Genomic DNA, 15,990 nt, shown 5'->3' with positions numbered 1-15,990 from the left:
GAAAAGGGGTGTGACACTTTCACGTACACACACAGAAGGTCGCTAGAGGAAGAGTCACACCCCAACCCCAACCCCATCCGGGAGCTAAGACCGGATGCCTCTATTCAATGAGGTTGTGGGGGCTGGGAGCCAGGACTCCTGGGTTCTATCCGTGGCTCTGGGTGGAGTGGAGTCTAGTGGTTAGAGTAGCAGAAGAGCCCAGAACTCTGAGCCCACTTGTGTATGAGGGCCTCCGATTCACCCCCGTGCCTCAGTTTCCCAGCTGCACAATGGGAACCCAGAGGCACGCCTGCTGTTAGGCTGTGTGCATCGCCGCAGGCCGGGCATGGCGCAGTCCAGAGTCAAAGGCCCCGGCTGCTCCTTGCATTTGATTTCCCACTTGGGGGACGGGGGACGAAGAGCCCTGAGAACGCCCCTCCCCCGCTGCTGAGCAGCGCAGGGCGCCAGAGCAGCTGTTTGTCCCGCGTCAAGGGCCACTGGCTGGGCCTCGGCCGGGGTAGTTTTGTCACAGAGACGCTGCCCCTTCCTCTGGGCTTTGAGCAAACCAAGGTCGGTGGAGGACCTGGGGGAGCAGCCGCGGTGTGAAAAGCGCCATTGACCATCCCTGCCCTGTCCCTGCAGCACAGCGCCCCCAGAGCCTCCACCCGACCCCCTGCACCACAGCGCCCCCTAACGCCCCCACCCTGCCCCCCCACCACAGCGCCCCCTAGAGCCTCCACCTCGCCCCCTGCAGCACAGTGCCCTCTAGCGCCTCCACCCTGACCCCTGCAGCACAGCGCCCTCTCGCGCCCCCACCCTGCCCCCCCACCACAGCGCCCCCGAGGGCCTCCACCCCCGCCCCTGAAGCACAGCGCCCCCTAGCTCCCCCACACTGCTCCCCTGCAGCACAGCGCCCCCTAGCGCCTCCACCCTAACCGCAGCAGCCCAGTACACCCTAGCGCTGCCTGGGGCATTGGGCCAGCCCTGACGGCCAGGGGAGACTGCGATGACAAAGGCAGGGCCCTGCCCCTGTATCCCCCTCCACGGTCCCTCTGCGACTCCCACTTCCCAGACATCTTGGGCCAAGATCTGTGTCTCTCTCCCTCCTCCCCGGGATTATTCCCGGCTGCGCAGCTGCCTGCCGACTCTGGGACACCCCCAGCCAGCCGGACGGCCTCCCCCCGCCCGCGGAACGGCCGCAGGTAAGTTGCCCCCCAGCTGTTCTTCGCAAGCAGCGTGAGCCCCACGGTGCGAGCGTTACGGGGGAAACACCCCTGAAGCAATCCGAGAACCACCCTGTGTGCTCCAAAGCTCCCCAGAGATCCCCCCTCCTGCTCCCCCCTCAGCCTGCGGGAGGGGTCCGTCCTGCACGCCCCAGCCCTGGGGTTTGCCCCCGAGATGAGCAGCACGTAACGGTCTCAGACCTTTGCTCTCCAGTCTCCAGGGGGAGGTAATCAGCCGACCGGGCCCCCCTCTGCAGGGTGTCGCTTCCAAGGACCCCCACCCTGCAGCACAGCGCCCCCTAGTGCTGCTCTGGGGCATCGGCGCCAGCTCTGACTGCCAGGGAGAGCCCCCACCCTGCTCCCCGAAACACAGCAACCCGAACGCAGCCCTTGGGCTTGGGGGCCGGACCTGAGTGCCCGGGAGAGCCTCCACCCTGCAGCACAGCGCCCCCTAGCGCCTGCCTGGGGCATCGGCGCCAGCCCTGACTGCCAGGGGCGAGCCCCTCCCCTGCAGCACAGTGACCCAAAGTGCCAGGGACAGTTCACGGCCCCCGGAAGCAGAGACCTATAGATTGGCGGGGTGGGGGGCAATTGACCAACCAGACGTGGGACACACAGAGCTCCTCACATCTGGTCAGAGCACCCACAGCTCCAGCTGACTCTGAAAATGACGGTAGATCTGAGAATCGGCTGGGGGTACCATTGTCGCCTTCTAGCCTCAACCCTCGAAGAACCCAGGAGTCCTGGCTCCCAGCCTCCCCTCTAACCACTAGCCCCAACTCCCATCAACAGGGGAAGGTGCAATTACCTTATAGCGCGTCCTGCAGTCGTGGCTCCGGCAGCTGATCTGGCTGGGGGGAGCTGAGCAATCAGTCCAGCGGCTTTGGAGGGCGAATGGGGAAGTGGCATCTGATGGGGTGAGGAGGGGTGAGATTTCTGTGGGTCCCCTTGGGGGGCGAGCTTGGGGGGCAGGCCCCAGAACACCTTGAAGGGCAGCTCTAAACTTCCCCCTTTCGCTGCAGGTGCAGGGGGTTGTTTAGCAACGTCTGAGTCCTTTCACTTTCCTCTCTCTGGCTAAGCAGGGGCGGGCACGATCTGGGCACGGATGGGAGATGGGCAGGGAGCAGGGGGGGCTCTCCCCTGACAGTCAGGACTGGCCCCAATGCCCCAGCATGGCACTAGGGGGCGCTGTGCCTCAGGGGAATAGAAAGGTCACTAATTGCTCAGGATAGCTCAGCCTGGACCCGCAATCAGCCTGGGGCCCAGACAATAGGGGGCGATCGTGGCCTCGGCACGGGGGTGGGGTGGAATATACCATCCTACCTGTAACCGAAGCCCCATTCCAAACAGAGGGGCCCTTCTCTGGCTCCACGTCCCCCCCCAGGTGGGCACAGACAGAATTACAGTGAGGGTCTGCCTGGCCTGGGCTGTCGGTTCCTTAGCACTGCGGGGCTGCGGTCTGGTCCCAGGACAGTGTTGACCACGAGGGTTTGGGTTTCGCCCTGGCGGGCCTGTCCCCCTTTCCCGACCCTGGGAAACCGCTGGCTGAAATGTGGCCAGAAAGAAAAACACCGTCCCTGGTTCTGTCTATTGGCCCCTCTCCTGGCCCAGCCCTTCCCGCCTCCATCAGCAGATGTCCTGGACCAGCCACTCTTGTCCCTCCCCCAGCCACGGACAGAAGCCAGGAGTCCTGGCTCCCAACCCCCATGCTCTAACCCACTGGACCCCTCTCCCACCCCAGAGCTGGGGATAGAACCCAGGAGTCCCTGCTGCCCGGCCCCTGATCCAACCGCTCATCGCCCGACTGCCCATGGGGCAGACACACACACACCTCAACCTGGGGGTGTGATCACTGGTCTTCAGACCCTCTTTCCCACTGTGTGTCTTTCTGTATCCCCAGCAGGAAATCCTGCGCTCCGGGGATACTGCCAGCCCCTCGGACAATCCTGGAGACTATTCGAACAGCCTGAGGACTATTGTAACAGAGCCCGGCCGAGGTCCCTGCGGGCCGTGGTGCCCTCTGCGCTGCCAGGACCCTGAACCCCATGAGACTCCACCGTCAACGCCCCAGCCTGTGTTCACCCTCCTCGAGGAGCTGGGAAAACCCTCTGAACCAAGCTCACGCCCGCTGCTCGTCCCCCAGCTGCCGGGTTCTCCTAACTTTGACTTGACCCTGGAATTTCCTGCCTGTCTCCTCTTTGGGATTTGAAATCTCCCTTGTTCCCCTCTCCTTTCCTCCTGGGAATTGCTCAGCACGTCTCACCTTTAACCCCAGGTTAACCGCTGTTTTTTGTCTCGGGATTTCCACTATTTTTTCTAAAGTTGACCTCGAAAAAGAATTACCCAATCCCTGCATTGCGGAGCTATTTATTCCCAGTCGAGTTCTCCAGTAGAGTGATGGCCACGTCACCCCAGCTGGGGGTCTGGCCCCATTAATTCAATGGAGCTACGGCCGCTTGACCCCAGCATAGGCGTCGAGCACCCTCCGGCAGCCCCCCACCAGTGCTTCCCCCTCCCTCCCCGCTCTTCCTGCCCACCAGGGCACAGGGGAGAGGAGCGAGGACGCAGCACACTCGGGGGTGGGAAGAGATGTGGTGGGAGCAGGGCAGGGGTGTGGCCTTGAGGGAAGGGGTGGCGTGGGGATGGGGCCTGGGACAAGAGGGAAGGGGTGGCGTGGGGATGGGGCCTGGGACAGAGCCAGGGCTTGAGCACCCCCCGGCACAATGGAAAGCCGGCGCTTGTGGACCCCGCTGGGATCTGCCCCCATTGAGCGATGGCTTCTCTTTGTGTTTAAGGTCCCGGCCGTGCAGAGGGGTCCCAGGCTGGTCAGAATTTCAGCGGAGCTTTGTGGGAACCAGCTTGGGGATAGACCAACTCGCTGTAAATATCCTGGGTCCGTCCTTGGAGTTCCTGTAGGCCCAAACAGAGAGCCAGTGAGATCCCTGCTCAATGGGCCCCAGGCCAGGGGGTGGGTGCTGCCAAGACCGGACACTCTGTGGCTGGGGGAATCTCCCCTAAACCGGTAGCAGGACGGGGTCTGACACACACACTTAGGCAGCACCGGTTCCACCCAGCAGGGGGCAGAGATTTGCAGTGCGGGGGGTGGGGAGGCTGAAGCTGCAGACACACTCCAGCCAGCAGGGGGCAGAGAGGCCCGGGGGTGGGGGGAGGGTAACAGACCCTGCGCTCACCTCATAGGGTGACTCCGTCTCTGGCCTGCGGGAAAGCTCAGCGCCTCGTGGGAAAGGGAAAATAGTTTCTGTTGTTAGATCTGGGTCCCCGAAATCTCCAGCCTCCTGAATCCCCCAAGTGTCTCCCACCAGCCCCCCCTAAACCACCGGCTTCCCACCCCTTGACTCCCCCCAAATGTCTCCGACGAGCCCCCCACACCACCAGCCCCCTGAATATTGCCCTAGTGTCTCCCACCAGCCACCCCAAATCACCAGCCCCTGGATGCCCACAAGTGTCTCATGAGCCCCCCAAACCACCAGCCCCCCCACCCCTGTAGCCTTTATTTTTATTTGAAGTGAATGCCAGTAACACAGACAGTCGCGGGAACAAGGTCCCCTGTCTCTTCTCAACTGGATTAAAGTCACCAGCTAAGTGACGACTGTCCCCGCGTATCCAACTCCAAGAGCGATCCATGCACCAGTGAGAGCTACACACGTACTCGCAGCCTCCCACACAGGGCGAGGGGCTGCTGGGGCCCCCTTGGATCGATGGTCAGGAGAGGGATGGTTCCCGCTGGAGTTTTCCCAAAGGAAGCTCAATGTCCCCGCTCTGGGCACCAAGACCTGTAATAACCTCCCTGCCCAGCGGGGTGGGCAACAGTTGTCCTGCGTTCAGCTGCCTCCCCTATTTAATGTGAGGCCCCTGGCACCGCGCCATGCGTGACAAACCATCCGGCAGCTAGTGTGTTAGAGCAGGGGGCCGGCAGCCAGGACACCTGGGTTCTCTCTCAACCCTGGGAGGGGAGGGGGGTCTAGTGGTTAGAGCACGTAGGGGGTTCCCTGCAGTCCCCCCTCCAGCTGGTCTCTCCGCTGCGGGTGGTTGATGTTGCTCTGGGTCATCACAGGAACCAACCAGCCCTTTGCTCTTTCCTCTGCTCCCCAGCGACACGGCTGCCCGGGGTCACCATGAGGTCTCTCCTCTGGCTGCTGTTCCTCCCGGGTAAGGCCCCTTTGCCTCGCCCTGAAGGTCTGGCTCCTTCACACCCACAGAGCCCTGGGGGCAGGGGAGAAGGGAGGGGAGACCCGGCTGGGGGGTCACAAGCTCAGAGGAAGGTTTTCCTCTGTGAGATTTACTCCACTTGCATCAGAGTGATGGGATCCAGTGATAGGGGGTTGGGAAGGTTGTGTCGGGATTCAGGATTCCTGGGTTCTCTTCATTGTGCAGATGGGGAAACTGAGGCATAGAGGCACACCATGAGCTGAACAGGGAGTTTAGTGCTTGGAATCAAACCCCAATCTCCTGAGTCCCAGTTCAGCACCGGAAGCGCCCGGCCAGCCTGCGCCTCGCTGCCATCTCAGTCACTCTGCTGCTTCCAGGCTTCCTGTGTCACTGAGACCAACCCGCCGAGGTGCCCACGTCCCTGATCGCTTGGACGGGGGCCTGTCTGTCCATCCCGTGCCCTTATAAATCCTGCCTCCTGAACCCCAGAAGGCCAAACAACCCAACCATCAACTCCCTGGCCTGGTACCTGAACCCTGGCTATGACCCTGAGAAGAAAGATTTCAGTGACACCGTCCTCTATAAACACAACGCCGCCATCAGCCCGGCCTTTGCAGGGTGCGTGAGGTTCCTGGGGGACCTGGAGAGAGATTGCAGCCTGCAGCGGTGTGACCTGCGGGCCAGCGAGAACGGCTCCTACGTGCTGAGAGTGATCCTCTCGAACCCCAGGAAGAAGCAGGAGGAGGAGAAGTGGATGATTTATCAGTGTGAACGTGATGGGTAAGAAGGAAAGTCGTGGGCTTCCTTGAAGGAACAGACTAAAGACTCGTAGTCGTCGCTCTAGCCACGAGACCCCACTCCCCTCCCAGAGCTGGGGAGAGAACCCAAAAGTCCTGGCTCCTGGCCCCCCTATTCTAACCACTAGACTCCACTCTCCTCCCCTCATGGAGCCAGAGATCGAACCCAGGAGTCCTGGGCCTCGTATAAAGGAGGAATGAATCACTCACCTGCAATATTTTTCCCATGTTCATGGGCTGGCTGTAGATGTGGGATTGCCCGGTGCCATCCGAAGAGCCCGGAAACACCTCGGTGGGCGCGCTGCCACAGAAAGAGAGAACGTTACGGGGGCTGGGGATGGCGCGAGGGCATTTGGGTCGCTAGCATTGGGTCGGCTGCAGCGCCGGGGCTGGGGATTGGACAGGCTGCATCGGTCAACAGCGTACAACCCCTGTGGGTGAGTGGCTGGGGATGGACCCCTGGGCTAAAGCACCCAGACCTGACATGAATCATGGACTTGGGGAATGGGGCCTTTCCTCTCTAGTGGGCACTGGCTCCAATCCAGCCCCAGAGCGGAGGACAAGCTGCCTTGGGGTGGTGGGGGCAGGGAAGGGTACACACGGCCTTTCCCTTCTAGACCAGCGGTCCCCAAACTGTGGGGCACACCACCCTAGGAGGGCATGGAGGAAATTTCGGGGTGGCACGGCAAGGCTCGAGCCAGCCCCCATGGCGGGCAGGGAGGGAGCGCCACCCAGCCCCCCTCCACGGCAGCCACAGCTCTGACCCCAGTCCCAGCCCCGGCCCCAACCCCGACTTGGACAGATCCCATTATGGGTAAGGGAGGGCCACCCGCTGCGGCGCTTTTACGGACGAGGGCGGCGCTCTGGGTTTTCGGCGGCGTGTCCCTCACTCGCTCCACCGAAGACCCGGAGCGCCGCCGGGGGAGTAAAAATTAAAAAGGCGCTTAATTAATTATAGGGCCCCCAAAATGGCTTTGCCCCAGACCCTCTGAAGCCTCTGGGCGACCCTGGACCAGAGCCAGGCCCTGCTGTTACCTCGGGGGCTGGTCCTGCAAGGCAGGCAGAAGTAAGATTGGAAAAAGCTTCTGTCCTGCTCGGGGGGGGATTTTATAATCCTGTTTTATGGAGGGGGAAAGTGAGGGACAGAGCTCGTCTAAAGTCACGCAGTGAGTCAGCAGCAGAGCTGGGGATAGAACCCAGGCATCCTGGCTCCCAGCACCTCTTGCTCTTGCCCACTAGACCCCACTGCTCTCCCAGAGCTAGGGAAAGAACCCAGGTGTCCTGGCTCCCAGCCTGTTAGCCGATGGCCAGGGATGTTTGGTGAGGTGCCAGCTATGCCCGTTTTATACCATCCGTGACTTTAACCGCTAGGACGCACTGTCCCTTCACGGCGGGCAGCCCGGGCTAGGCTGACGGATGCCCCAAGGTCCTAAACACCCGTGACTTTAACTGCTAGAGCTCAGAGCTCCTTCGCAGCGGGCAGCCAGGATTGACTGACAGGTGCCCCAAGAGTTTGCCCCGTGGAGGCGGCACAACTCAACGCTAGGCTCTTAGTACTCTGACCTAATGGCCAGGCTTTATAGCCAAAACGGCTGAGGTTCTTTAATTGTGTTGGCTGCTTTACAGTAAACCAGAGAAACAAGTCAGGCTTATGCACAATGGTTACCAAAATTTATTAAACTAGATTCTAATCATGTGGTTACAAAATCGCTAGTGCCTACTTATTTAAATGTAGAGATGTTACACACACACAAACAAGTTACAAAACTGAAGCCACAATCCCAAAGAAAGAAAAACAAAGCATAGAGCTCTATTTCAAAATATGTGTACACTAAAGATAGGAGATCAGGTGTGGGTGCTTCTTACCCTCCTTGCATCTCTCGATTCCAGCGGTGCCAAGCCAGGATCGGTCACTCAATTCCGCGGAAAGACGAATAAGGGACAAGGCTTAGGGACCCTCTTAGCTGCAGAAGCCTTGGGAGGCTGTCACTTATCTGACCAGCAGATAGATAGTGAAAAGCACTCAAAAATCATGGTGCTGTAGGTCCCCTACTTATACCTCTGTACTCCTTTATTCTCTTTCTCCTTTCTTATGCCAAATTGGGGCTGGTCTGCCTGGGCGACGCCAGCTCTCGCAAGAATAGTTTACACTTGCAAGGGAGAGAAACAATAAGTTTCGACTACTGGACATTCCTTTTATTAGGGTAAATATTTTCCCACCTAGGATGTTGCTGTGTGTGCATCATGCTATTTAGTAGGGGCTAAGAGCCATGTCTGTCACAGCGCCTCTGCCTGCTGTGAGCCTAATCGTTGTATATGTTCCCAGAGGCACATTGTAGCAGCACACCTGTGCTTCTCACAGCTTCAAAGGCTGTGCTGGAGTGCCCTGTTGTTTTTTTTTTGGCTCCAGTGTGTTCCCAGCAATGCTGGTCTGGGGCGGGGGGGCTGGCTGTCTGGCTACATTCCACCCCCTGATGCACCACACTACATCCCAGATTGCAAGGTGGCGGTGATGCCAGCACCTCTTGCCCTCCTTGGGGAAATCTAGAAATACCCAACAACCAAATTAGAGGATGAGCGTTCGTGGAATTGGTTAGGATCCCTTTTTAGCTCTAGGTATCTGATTTGTGTGGAGGAAAGAGCAGTTTGAATCAAACGCTTCATAATACATAAAGTTACACAAAAAACAATTACAATAATGAAAATGGTTGAAACAGTATTTACAACTGAATGTAAAAACGGGGAGAGGGAAAATCCCAAGTGTTAAGCTAACCATTGCATCCATGAGGTTTGTCCATTCTCAGCCACTGCATGTAAAATTTTAACTGCACCTTTAATAGCAACCACATCTTGCTCTATTTGCCCTGAATGATTTACATAAAAACAACAAGATTGGTTGATGACAGCACACACTCCTCCTTGCTGGGCTAGGGTAGCGTCTAGTGCTATTCTGTTCTGCAGAGCATATCGGGCCACAGACTGAAGTTGTTCATTTAAAAGCCCTAATGCATCAGCAGTATGATTAAGAGCAATTTCCAATTGTCCAGAAACGTTTGCTATTGCCATCTCGAGCTCAGTTATACCTAACCCTATACCCAGGGCTGGGTGTTTAATCACAACAGTGTCTCCGGGAGCATACTTGGAACTGTGCAGTGGTGTTCTGGCAGGGGAGATAGCTTTCCCTGTAGGGAAGAATCCCCTGCTGATTGGACTTCCTGTAGGAGTCTGTCTGTTGTTTAATCTCTGCACCACTTCGTCCAGTCTGTCTCCCCATGTGCCATCAGTAGACTTCAAGTGATTCTTTAGCAACCCATTCCAGCGCTCGACCATGCCATTAGATTGAGGTCGATATGGAAGGTGGAAGGTCCATTGGACTCCATGGTTAAGGGTCCATTCCCTTACAAGTTTATTCTTAAAATGCGAACCATTATCTGATTGGATTTCTTGAGGCATTGGGACAATTGCTGTTAAGCGGTTTAGTCCCATAATTGTGGACAACCCTGTTGCCAATCGGGTTGGATATGCAAAACCAATCCCTGAAACAATTTCTACCCCAGTCAAGATGTATTTCCACCTCTGCCTTGTAGTGGGCAGTGGTCCGACATAATCGACCTGCCAGGTTGCCCATAGTGTTTTTCCATCTCTTAGCCTGGCAAACCTTTGTCCTTCTGCTATATGTTTTCTAGTCTCAGCACAAATAGCGCAGGCTTGCACCAGGTCTCTAGCCTGTCTGTGGGTGATAGGCCACCCCCTGATATGTGCTTGCCGCACTAACTCATCACTTCCTATGTGTCCTAAATTATCATGTAACCACGAATATAAGCGTTCCCATTCTACTTGTGTGGTAAAGAGCTGGGCAGCTGCATCGGCTAAATTGTTTAACTGTGCAGCTGGGGTGTTATTCCTCTGATGAGCTGAGACATGTCCTATAGACAGGGGTTGTTGCAGGGCATGCTGATATAACCACTTCCAGTATTCCAGTCCCCATACTGGTTTACCTCCTATTTCCCAGTGGTTATTCTTCCAGTTAGTGATCCACTGAGTGGCACCTGCCCATACCGCATAGGAGTCCGTATATACTGCGGTGGCTCCTGCTTCACAGGCCAGTTTAATTGCAGCCAATTCTGCAAGTTGTGCTGACCCATCAATTTCAGCAGTTAGGGGTGCTGCAGAGGTGTCTGCAGGCACTGCTGCAGCTTTTCCCTTCCATTTTCCTTTAACCAGCCTGGCACTGCCATCAGTGAACCATACTCCCTCAGGCTTAGAAGGATCAAATGGGGCAGCATCCTTAGTGGGAGACTGCTGTGGAGGTAGGCGGTATTCATCAGGCATTCCTATTTTCCATAGGGATTCCTGAATCATAGTGGGGTTTTGTGCAGTGTCTGCACTACCTACCCTGTGGTGTATGTAAAGTGCCCATCTTTGGACAGTCATTTTTTGTGCTACACCAGGTGGTAACTCTTTCCCTTCCAATATAGGTTTAATGATTGGAAGAGGAGTGTGAATTGTGATGTCCTTATCCTGAGTTAATTCCTCAGTTTCTCTCAAGGCTGTGTAAGCTGCCAGAAGCACCTTCTCATGAGGCGTGTAGTTAGCCTGTGACCCTTGCCATGACTTGGAACCAAACTGAATTGGTCGTCTGGGAGCAGTGTCACTTTCTTGCCAGAGAGCATAAGACATTCCAGTGGCTCCCACAGTTAGGTACAAATGGAATGGGGCTTCAGGATGTCTGGGACCCAGAGCCTGATAGGTGTGTATCTCCCCTATCAGTTGCCTGAGGGCTTCCTCGTGGGCAGGAGCCCATTCCCAGGCAGCACTTTTCTTTAACAAATTGTACAATGGTCTGGCTATAATGGCAAAGCCAGGTACGTGTTTTCTCCAAAACCCCAGGGTTCCCAAAATCTGTCTCAATTGATCTTTACTTTCAGGGGAGGGTGCCTGATTTAGCTCTTGCACAGTGTCATTAGGCACAGACCTCCTACCTCCCATCCATACAGTACCTAAGAATTTTATCTCTTGGGAGGGACCTTGGCATTTCTCAGCTGGTAACTCTAAATTAAGGGCTTCTAGTGCTTCTTTGATTTGATTCATAGCCTCCTGTACCTCTTCTGAGGTTTTCCCACCTATTAAGATGTCATCAATGTATTGCACAGTTTGTACATTGGGTGGCAGTATAAGGTCATCTAGGACCTTTGCCAGTGCCCCATGGCAAATAGTGGGTGAGTGTTTAAACCCTTGTGGCATTCGGGTAAAAGTGTATTGTACACCTCTCCAAGTAAAAGCAAATCTTTCCTGGTCAGCTGGTTGCAAAGGGACCATGAAGAACATGTCCTTTACATCTAATACTGCTAGCCAGGGTTTATCCCAGGTTTGTATGGTGTTTACAATATCTGTTATGCTAGGGACTGCTGCAGTTAATGGTCCAGTGTTACTGTTTAGCTTCCTATAGTCTATAGTGAGTCTCCATTTGCCATTTGGTTTCTTGATGGGCCACACAGGAGAATTAAAGTGAGAGTGGGTACGAATTAAAATTCCTCGCTGTTCCAAATCTTTGATCAGGTCAGTAACAGGGCTTATGGCCTCAGCTGGGACATTATACTGCTTTATGTTTGTTACTGTTGAGGGCGGGAGAGCAGGCGCGCTGCTAAGTAAGTTTACAGAATAGTGGGGAGGGCTTTCCTCTTCCAGGTGGGTGGCATGAGGAACAGAACTGACTCCAAAAGCCCATCTTTCCCCATTAATCCTTCCCTTCTTTCCTCTTAAAACGTCCATGCCCAGTATGTTGGCATTGCCCAAAATCACCTCATATTTTCGGGGCTGATGGTGGGGTTGCAATGGGATATCCAGTTTTATCTTAACTAATGGGTAAGTTATGGTACTGCCATTTACTCCTGTAACAAGTACCTGCTTTCGGCCAGTAGGTGGCGAGCCCTGAAAACTTTCTCGCTTAATCATGGACATTTGAGCCCCTGTGTCCATTAAGAAAGGAACAATGTGTTTGTCATTTACAGTTACATGTGTAACCCTTCTGCCCATCAGAGCTGGCAGCAACAAGGGCCGGGTTCAATATCTAGGGGATCCATTCCAATAACACAATGCAAACCGGCTCGAGCCCCCACCCAGTGACCTGGGACAAATATATACCACCCCCCTGGGCGCCTCCAAGAGGCAATACTTCCCCTCTCGCAAGCACATAGTCTGAGTGTAGCAAAAAGCCTTTTAATAACAGAGAGAAACAATGTGGCATTATGTTGGGGAAACACCACCAACAGGATTCATAACACAACCCATGAGCAAAAAAACCACCCCAAGCAAATTGGGGCATGCCCCTTTCCCTCGGGTTCTTGAGTCCCAGCACCCAAACGTCTCTTGAGTCCAGCAATCCACAAATCACCCAAAGTCCAAAAGGTCCAGCCCCAGAGTTCAAAAGTTCATCTGCATAGTGTTACTCCCCCAGTCTGGCTAAAATGTGCCTGTGTGTGGGGGAAAGGGGTAAGGGGCACCTTACGTGTCCTGAAGCTGACTGCCCCACAGGGCTCTGCTCTGCTACGCTGTCTCACGAACGGCTCTGCTCCACCACGACCGGCTCCGCTTTGCACAGCTCGCCGTCTCACGAACATGCCGCTGTCTCACGACCGGCTCTGCTCCACCACGACCGTTCCGCTTTGCACAGCTCGCCGTCTCACGAACAGCTCTGCTCAGCTCGCCGTCTCACGAACACGCCGCTGTCTCACGAACGGCTCCGCTCCACCACGACCGGCTCTGCTCTGCACAGCTCGCTGTCTCACGAACAGCTCTGCTCAGCTCGCTGTCTCACGAACGGCGCCGCTCTGCACAGCTTGCCGTCTCACGAACAGCTCTGCTCAGCTCGCCGTCTCACGAACAGCTCTGCTCAGCTCGCTGTCTCACGAACAGCTCTGCTCTGCACAGCTCACCGTCTCACGAACAGCACCACTGCAGTCTAGATCTTCCGGCTCCCCACTACTTGACACAGTGCTCAGTGATTTCAGCTCTTGGTGATTTCAGCTCTCAGTGATTTCAGCTCATAGTAGTGGGGGCCTTAGTGCTGGTTCACCATAAGGCCAAAGTGAATGCAGCACAGTGCCTGTAGCAAGACTCTTAATAGACCCAAAATTAGCTCTGACATTCCACAGTGGAGAGAGACAGAGGTGCAATTGGTGCTTCAGGCCCTCACAAAGGGGCCCACACCACCAGGTACTAATACCTGTCTCAAGTCTCTCTCCATTCACACAGTTTTGGAACCCATGACCCTTGCCTAGCGAGTGCTACTCAGTTGATGGTGAGTCCCTCCATCATAGCAAAAGGCCAAGTACAGTTCCAAGCACAGTTCCCCTAATCAGGGTAATAACAATTTATTCTTCCTGCCCCAATAACAGAGACACTGGGGATCCCACAGCAGCCGAAGTGACCATTTGGGCAGCTATGGCCTCAGTCTAGGCGGGGTGGGTGTGCCTATGCAAATGAGATCAGCCCCTGAAGTTTTTTTTTCACAACTTGCCACACCTCACCACCAGATGTCAGGGTGGAGCTCATCCTGACACTGCTTACACATGTATCAGGGGGTCTTTTGCTGCTGTTTTCTCCTCTTTGGATTTAAGCTGGTTTATTGGGAGAGGAGATTGACCCCCGCAAGCTAGTTTCCCTGCTCTGGTAACTCTTGCAGTTGCTGCAGCAATGGAGTATACCGGGTGTCTGCAGCTGGGGAAGGAGGAGAGAGCTGCAGAGGTGCACTGGGAGTAGCATTAGTTGTCTCCCAGTCAGCTCTTTTAAAGGTGGTGAATAATTTTAGCCGCTCTGTGGGCAGTCCATTTATCACATCTCTGGGATAACCTAAAGCCAGACATTGTCTCCACAACTTGGCTCTAAGCTCCTTTTCCTCCTGGGTTGGCTCTCGCTTGTTTTTATGTCCTTTAGATGGTGCCCCCTTGTTTCCCTGAAGGGAACGCATCTTAGCTTTGCCTGTCAGTGCTCTGATGTCTCCGAATTCTCTAAAGTATGACACCAGACGGTTTAGCAGTGCCCGAAAGGTACTGTTATGTGCTGCAGCTTCTGATCTAAGGGACAGTGCCATAGCCCTATGGTTACTCGGAGCTCCCTTAAGCAGGGGTCTGAGATCATCTACCTTTACCTGACCCTCCCATGGACTTTCATAGGCTAACTCTTGAGGGTTTTGGCCAAGCATGCTAATGACAGCCACAGTTAATAGACAGGTTTCAGAGTAACAGCCGTGTTAGTCTGTATTCGCAAAAAGAAAAGGAGGACTTGTGGCACCTTAGAGACTAACCAATTTATTTGAGCATGAGCTTTCGTGAGCTACAGCTCACTTCATCGGATGCATACTGTGGAAATCGCAGAAGACATTATATACACAGACACCATGTTAATAGAGTTAAAACAGTTAATAGAGCTGCTTTTACCTCATCTATGTTGGTCCAGTGCATTACTGTGGGTTCATCTCGGTCTGCTGGGTAAATTCCTCTTGCCCATCGACAAGCCAGAGACCAAAGTGTTTTAGGGGTGTTCCCCTCTGAGTGTTCCAGGAATATTCCTGCACCTAAGTTAAGGCGCTCAGTTTCTTGGGCTGTCAGGCGTATATATCCACCCCCAGTGTCCCAGAGGCGGACCAGCCACTCTATTATACCTTCCTCAGGCTTTTTAGCAAAATCTCCCTGGATTGTTTTTAACTCCATGGGAGTATATTGGCGGGTGGTAATTTTGGTAAAGTGTGTTGGAGCTTTATTCCCTTTTCCCTTTTTACCTCCCTTTTTTGTTTTTGAAGAGGTGGATGGATCATTGTCATCCCCTTCTTCATCCAGCTCTGCCCCACTCAAATTTCCCTCATGTTCTTCTGATTTGTGATGTGTGATAGCTGGTCTTAATTTTACAGAGGGACCTTCCTCCTCAGAGGAGGGGGACTCATGTGCTGAATCCCAAATGTCTCCATCCCATTCCTCAGGGTCTAGCTAGAGAGCAGTCTCAACTTTAGCCCGGTTGATTCTGCGTGTTTTAGTCTCCAGCTTTTCCCTTCGTTCTATCCCTTCTTTCTCAATTAAGGGAAGTAATCTTTTCTGAAGATGTTCCATATCCCTATTCAGTGTTCTTACTCTGGTATCTAAATTCTGGCATTCCTTGCGCAGTGTGTCCCTTTCCTGTTGTAGCCTATTAAATTCTATTGCCAGACTATGATAATCCTTACAGGCAGCTTGCCAAATGTTAGCAAGCAGCCATATACAAGCACCTTTTCCTTTCCCTTTCTTCATCTTGCAGGCAGTTCTCCAGTTACAGAAATGCTGCCAGATCTCTGCTGGTTTTCCCCAATATTTCTCCAGCAGTTCTTTGCTCCACAGAGGATTTCCCCATCCCTCTTGGGTCAAACTTTTCTCTAGCTCAGGGAATTCTGTGGTGTTTATCATGACTGGTTTCATTGTGTTACTGTAGTGCAGCCTATATCACAATCGTGTTCGTGACGCCAAATCTGTTAGCTGATGGCCAGGGATGTTTGGTGAGGTGCCAGCTATGCCCGTTTTATACCATCCGTGACTTTAACCGCTAGAACGCACTGTCCCTTCGCGGCGGGCAGCCCGGGCTAGGCTGACTGATGCCCCAAGGTCCTAACCACCCATGACTTTAACTGCTAGAGCTCAGAGCTCCTTCGCAGCGGGCAGTCAGGATTGACTGACAGGTGCCCCAAGAGTTTGCCCCGTGGAGGCGGCACAACTCAACGCTAGACTCTTAGTACTCTCACCTAATGGCCAGGCTTTCTAGCCAAAACGGCTGAGGTTCTTTAATTGCGTTGGCTG

The 15,990-nt window shown here is 54.6% G+C and overlaps 2 protein-coding genes and 1 long non-coding RNA gene across 12 annotated transcripts in view; all 3 read right to left on the bottom strand.

The window, feature by feature from the left end:
* Positions 1 to 15,990, bottom strand: part of LOC114019448 (B-cell receptor CD22-like) — a 163,216-nt gene that overhangs the window by 23,018 nt on the left and 124,208 nt on the right. The gene's annotated exons all lie outside the window — the stretch shown is intronic.
* Positions 1 to 15,990, bottom strand: part of LOC102937842 (B-cell receptor CD22) — a 280,912-nt gene that overhangs the window by 186,570 nt on the left and 78,352 nt on the right. The gene's annotated exons all lie outside the window — the stretch shown is intronic.
* Positions 3,804 to 4,558, bottom strand: LOC119564095. Its single transcript, XR_005222981.2, has 2 exons — positions 4,394 to 4,558; positions 3,804 to 4,112 (listed from the first exon to the last, which is right to left on the bottom strand). It is a non-coding gene; the product is annotated as an uncharacterized LOC119564095 (long non-coding RNA).

This window comes from Chelonia mydas, chromosome 24, assembly GCF_015237465.2.
Source record: "Chelonia mydas isolate rCheMyd1 chromosome 24, rCheMyd1.pri.v2, whole genome shotgun sequence".
In the NCBI taxonomy this organism is placed as follows: Eukaryota; Metazoa; Chordata; order Testudines; family Cheloniidae; genus Chelonia; species Chelonia mydas.
This window is presented reverse-complemented; position numbering and strand designations above follow the sequence as displayed.